Source organism: Hemicordylus capensis, chromosome 1, assembly GCF_027244095.1.
Source record: "Hemicordylus capensis ecotype Gifberg chromosome 1, rHemCap1.1.pri, whole genome shotgun sequence".
NCBI classification, from domain to species: domain Eukaryota; kingdom Metazoa; phylum Chordata; class Lepidosauria; order Squamata; family Cordylidae; genus Hemicordylus; species Hemicordylus capensis.
In genome coordinates, this window is record NC_069657.1 from 200,588,766 (window position 1) to 200,595,162 (window position 6,397).

The following is a 6,397-nucleotide window of genomic DNA, read 5'->3' on the forward strand; positions in this document are numbered from 1 at the left end:
CCTGCTTTGCTCATAACATTGATCATGTTTGGTATATTACATTTAGAAGTACTGTATCACTATCAGCAGTTTCTGCCTCTTCTGATCCTTCATTTTAATCATGAAAACTGAATTGCCTGTATTGAAACAAGCCTCTCTACCTTTTCAAATGTTCCTTTATTTCTTGATCTGGTATATTTCCAAACATAGGCCAGTTTCATATGCTATAGAAGATGGAGGAAACTGAAGCAAGAAAGAAAAAGCCAGAATACATTTTCTTAAATATTTTATTCATAATTCCAAAAGAAAATATTTCAATATTTTGAAAAACAGTACTTCAGGGAAAAACAGGGGGGGTGAAACTGGTTTGTTCCCAATTTTTCCATTTCTTTCCCAGGCCTTCACATCTCTAAACAGGTATGGGTCAAATACTGTAAAAGTTTCAAAAGGAAGTCTGGAGAAGGTTCTCTGCTGGGAAAGAACAAAAGAAGGCAGGGAATGAACCTCACAATCCAGTAAAATCTATATTTGACTTGAGCTCTTTGGGAAGTTTCTGCACGTTCTCCTCGGGCAGTGATTTTTCAAAATTCTTCCCTCAGGAACACTTTTTCACAATGACTTGCCTGCTGTAGAAACCCTGCAAATTGAAGCATATTCTAGAAATGTTAGGGCCCAGAGTCAGCCAGTTCATGTGACGTGCTGTCTAGACCTCCAGGGTATCACTGTCACCCATAGAGATGAACGGAGAGTGTGTCCTATTCAACATTCTCCTGGGGTCACTTGCTATAGTCAAAAAGAGGTAGAGATGGGCAAAGGGGCTTTCAGGGAAACTTGCCTGCCATTACTGTTCTTCTCACTGGAACTCCAGGTTTTACTGAAAGAATGTTTGAAAAACACTGTTGTAGTTCATGTGCACATCAAAACTTCCTGCCTTTCTGGTTCTCAGGATGCATAAAGTACTACCCGCATCCCTGTAGAAACAGCAGCAACAGAATATATGGGGGCAAAGATGGAAAATAAGATTCCACCCACTCATCAATGTGGGCTGCACACCATGGATGTGTGATTTTCAGGCATAGGACATGCTATTTCAGTCAAAACATGGAAGAAGAGAGCCAAACATGGATTTGTTTGTCCATTTGATTTTAAGTTTCAATAAGCTTGTGGTATGCCTTGGTCTTGAGAGTAGTTTCTATTCTAAGGTATCTGTCATTTTTTAAAAACAAGTTTCATATGGGACAAGCATCTATTGCTCATGTTTTGAATACATCTTTCTGTCCCTAATTCAGGTTTCCTCTTTGATATTGTGGCAAATATTCAATTTCCTTGCCAAGGTGCTTTACACACACACACACACACACACACACACACACACACACACACACACACCCTACATTCCCACGTGGTTCATTGAATTGGTCTTTGGAATGTGTTCAGCAGATCACTGCCATTGCCACTGGCATCTCCCTCCTTGGATGTGAAACAGTTTTAGCATCCTTGCTTTGTACTACTGCAAGTAACGGAGCACTTCAGTGATCTGACAAGAAGCAATAACCGTTTCTCCACATACGACAATTCTGGCTGTCCAAATGGAAGCTCTCCAAGATTCTAAACCAGAATGCGTTCCTGCTTTCACCTGCTCTCGCCAACTTATACTGAACCAAAATATATATTTAGCCACAATGTGTTTGGCTCCTTGGCAGCATGTTTCTTTGTTGCTCTTACAGCAGTACGACTCCTTGTCTGCCAAGGCCTTCCTTCAGTAGCTCATGCCAACACAGCAACAACAACAGCGACACCTAGTGGAGAAGCAAAAAGACCAGTTGTTTCAGCTTTGAAGCTAAAATTCCCATTTTACAAATGATCCAAACATCTGTAGGCAAGACCTTCCAGCTGCTACTGCATACAGGATGATTCAGATTTTAAAACGCATGTTTATAGGATTTCTGTACTGGAATGCTATAATATTTAAATAATATTTAGATATTAATGTTTAATATCTAAATAATCTTAATAATCTTTATTAACAATCTTTATTTATTTATTTGATTTGATTTGATTTATATACCGCCCTTCCAAAAATGGCTCAGGGCAGTTTACAACAAAATAAAAACAATTAAAACTAGTTAACAATTAAAATCAAAACTATAAAAACAGAATAAAACCAAGTAAACATTCAAACAGTTAAAAAAAAACAACCCTGGAAAACCAGGGCAAACATTTAAAACAATTTACAACAATTTAAAAACCCTGGAAGGCCAGGCCAAACAGATAGGTTTTAAGGGCTCTCCTGAAAGACAATAATGAACTTGAATTACGGATTTCTGCTGGGAGTGCATTCCATAGCCCAGGAGCAGCTACAGAGAAGGCCTGCTTCTGAGTCATCACCAGATGAACCAGTGGTAACTGGAGATGTACCTTCTCAGATGACCTTATCGTGCAGTGGGGATCATTCAGAAGCCGCTAAGATAACTCGGACCTAAGCTGTTCAGGGCTTTAAAGGTAATAACCAGCACTTTGTATTTTGGCAAACATATCGGCAGCCAGTGTAATGTTTCAAGACAGACAAAATATGGTCTCTCCGGGTTGCCCCAGAGATCAATCTGACTGCCGCATTCTGAACTAACTGAAGTTTCCAGACTACGTACAAAGGCAGACCCACATAGAGCACATTGCAGTAGTCAAGCCAGTAGAGCACATTACAGTAGTCGTTACCAGCTGATGCACCACTGCTTTGAGGTAATCCTCTTCAAGGAATCGGCGCAGCTGTCAAATCAGCCAAAGCTGATAGAAAGCACTCCTGGCCATGGCTTCCACCTGAGATGCCAGGGTAGAATCTGGGAATCCCTGTTAGAGGGAACACTGAAACAAACATTATTAAGATAACGAGGCGATTCTCATGATCGGGCTAAATTAGCCTAGTCTGATTTCGTCCGCACATGAGAACCACCCGGCTTGCAGCCGAGCCCGGTCTCACCAAAGCAGGAAACCCGCTTAACTTACCCTCCCCTAAGCCCAGGTTAGTGGAGCGAGTGCTCCGCTAACCTGGGCTATCAGATCATGTGTTGCCGCGGTGCGACTCCGTGCCGCAGCAACTCATGAGTAGACCCCCAACTGGGAGGCTAAAAAGCAGCCTCCCGGCTCGGGGGGTCTCTCCAGCATGCCCTGCGCACTTGCACAGGGCATGCTGGAACTTCTGGGGGCCTTGTGGCCTCCGATCCCCGCAGCCCCCACCGGCTCCGTAATGGAGCCAGCAGTTGTGTGGGTGGCCAATCCAGCCACCCAGGACTCTGTAGGTACTTGTCTGTGGGGAGAGCAGGCTAAGCCCACTCTCCCCGCTTAACCCGTCTGGCAGTTCCCACTTATCATGGGAACCGCCTCAATGTTTAGATATTATATAATAGAAACTGCAGTATATTTTGTGAGGCATCCTACTTTGAGTCATGCAAAACAATCCTAAGTGTGTTTACTGAGAAGTAAGTTTCACTAACTTGCTGTGAATTACTCTTCTGGGAATTACTCTAGTGAGTGTACAGGCATTTAGAAATCTAATTTTGAACTGGTCATAATGACTGGTCTTTTCAAAAATCCAGCAATCCAATACTACAGAGACACAAACATTTTAAGACAATAATTTCTATAATGCGAACGCTAGTTTTTCTAGAAAAACGCCTAAATTTCTAGGGAAAAATCCCAAACATGAGAGTTCTAAATTTGCCATTGGTTACACATCCTAATCTGTAAGAACTGAGGCAAGCAGATCAAGTCTTCTCAGATCATGAATTTTATTCAACTTTGTATACCCCTCCACCGGTATTCCCAGTAACAGGGATTCCCAGATGTTGTTGTTGTTGTTGTTATTTACAATTTATATCCCGCTCTTCCTCCAAGGAGCTCAGAGTGGTGTACTACATACTGAAGTTTCTGCTCACAACAATCCTGTGAAATAGGTTAGGCTGAGAGAGAAGTGACTGGCCCAGAGTCACCCAGCTAGTATCATGGCTGCATGGGGACTTGAACTCGGGTCTCCCCGGTCCTAGTCCAGCACTTTAACCACTACACAACACTGGCTCCTTGTTGACTACAATTCCCAGATTCCCCAGCCCAGCCAAAGGTCATTGAAGCTGGGGTTGCTGGGAGTTGGAGAGGTCAATTGTTTGGGGTGAACTACCCCACTCCTCCTCTCACATTGCTGATCACCTGTGCATGAACACACATGCACACATACACATACACATACACATACAGGGCCTTTCACACTTCGGATCCATTTGCTGCTAATAATTTGCCTTTGGTTCCAGAAACTCAATTCCTTAGTTAACTGCTTCCTTTCTAGGTCTCCCCTCCAAGTAGTTCTACTGCTGTTCTATAGTGTTAAGGGGTACCTTAAGTAGCATTGCTTTCTTTCCCCCACTGTGCCCTTGGACAGCTACACTGCAGGCAGAATTTCAGCAGGTCTGCCACAACAAATCACAATTGTATCACTGTGCTGGGAGGCATCACCTGTTAAATTTCTGCTTGTTATAGGTATTAAACACACAGGAGCATTGGTGGAAAACCCAATGGCTAGTCAAGCTGTCAAATATATGTGCAGATTGTTGGGATATGTGGCTTTTGAGCTCCAGGGGACAATTTCTATCATATATGGTGAAGCTGTCACTTTGCAAAAAGATATTAGAGAAAAATAAAATTGGGGGAAAAAATCTCAGGATGTGATATTATATTGGAGCCACTAATTTTATGTAAGTATTTATTGGCCTACTTGCAAAAATTATATTGTGACAAGAAAAAACACAACTGCGTATATAATGATGGCAGCCTGAATTGTTTATGCAAAGTACTGGAGAGTATCTGCCACCCCTAATAATGTGGATTATGCAATGATGGCCAAGCTGTTTTCATTCACGTGACAGAATGGAGGCAAAAATGCCACACATTTAAACTGAGAATCTTTTATGAATTTTTATGCTCAGTCAGTTCCTTCTTGTTGGGATGCTTGTTCTTTCTGTTACTGCAATGATCCTTTTATTGCTTGTCAGTTATGTATATACTAGCTGGGCACCTACTGCTACTGCCTTTCTCTCCCCCCCCCCCCGCCCTGCTGGCCCGCCCGCCTTCTCCCCCCGCCTGCTTCTCTGCCCTGCCCCCCCCCCGTGCTTTCTGGCTGGTGGGCCGGCCGTCCAGCTTCTTCTCCCACCTGCCTGCTACTCCCCCCTCCCACCCCGCTTTCTGGCTGGTGGGAGGATGGGCTTCTTCTCCCCTGTGCCCAGCTGACCAGGCTTTCTGCTTTCTGGCCAGACTGCTTCTTCTCCTCCCTTTCTCTGCCGCTTGGCGCTTTCTGGCTGGTGGGCTGGTCAGAAAGCTGGCCCACCACCTCCTCTCGCCCGCCCGCCAACTCCTGGCAGTGGCCGCATCTTTCCAGCAGCCGGCCCGGCCCACCACCACCTCCTCCTCCTGGCGGCCGGATTGGCCTGCCTCCTCCTCCTCTTCCCAGCATCACTATTTTCTCCCTCATCCTCGTCACTATCCTATCCAGCAGCTGCTTGCAAACTCTTGTGAGAGCTGCCACACATGAGATTAGTGATGGGTATGTTTAAGAGTATTTTACACACACACACGCACACATACACACACAGCTTTGTTTGAATGAATGTGAACTCATGTTCTATTCTGATTGAGCCTAGTGGTGAAAAACACCTAACATTGTCCTGTGTTGTTTCTAAACTGTGTCTAGGAGCCCTGACGAGACCAGTCCTCAGATGTGTGTACACTATCTATTATTTACCTGTTTGTGAGAAGGAACAAACATTTCACTGCTGTATAGAAGCACTTTCTTCTTCTTCTTCTTCTTCTTCTTCTTCTTCTTCTTCTTCTTCCTCCTCCTCCTCCTCCTCCTCCTCCTCCTCCTCCTCCTCCTTTTTGCGTTTGCCATATAAAAAGTGGAGCTGCCTACAAGGATTACAGCTGAAATCATCACTAGAGGTACACCTAGGTAATCTTGGAGCCTGGACCTAAAGGCCTTTGGAGTCCCCCACCCCACCCCCCGCTGCAAGTTAAGCATCATCTTTAACATGTAGGTTCTTGAGGGCACAAACCAAACCACCCAGGACAGACTAAAGATGACCTGGGGCCCCCAAGGGGTGTGGAGGCCCTGCACTTCGGTACCAAAGCCCAGGGGTAAGAGTGCCTCTGATCATCACACATTTCCAGCACAATCTGATGCACACTTACCTGGGAGTAAGACCCACTGAACACAATGGGCAGCCTTATGGCTGCCATAAAAACTTACTGGTTTACATGCAGTGCAACAAGCCACACACCCAAGTGGGATGTGGGTTCACTGGTTGTGTGGGACACACTACTCCATGGGTGCTTCTAGCAAAGGCAGAAGAGGTTCCATGCAAATGGTTCTGTGTGT

At 44.6% G+C, this 6,397-nt stretch overlaps 1 long non-coding RNA gene across 1 annotated transcript; it reads right to left on the bottom strand.

The window, feature by feature from the left end:
* Nucleotides 1-248: 248 nt before the first annotated feature.
* LOC128336339 (uncharacterized) lies at nucleotides 249-5,876 on the bottom strand. Its single transcript, XR_008311921.1, has 2 exons — nucleotides 5,765-5,876; nucleotides 249-1,778 (listed from the first exon to the last, which is right to left on the bottom strand). It is a non-coding gene; the product is annotated as an uncharacterized LOC128336339 (long non-coding RNA).
* Nucleotides 5,877-6,397: the final 521 nt, after the last annotated feature.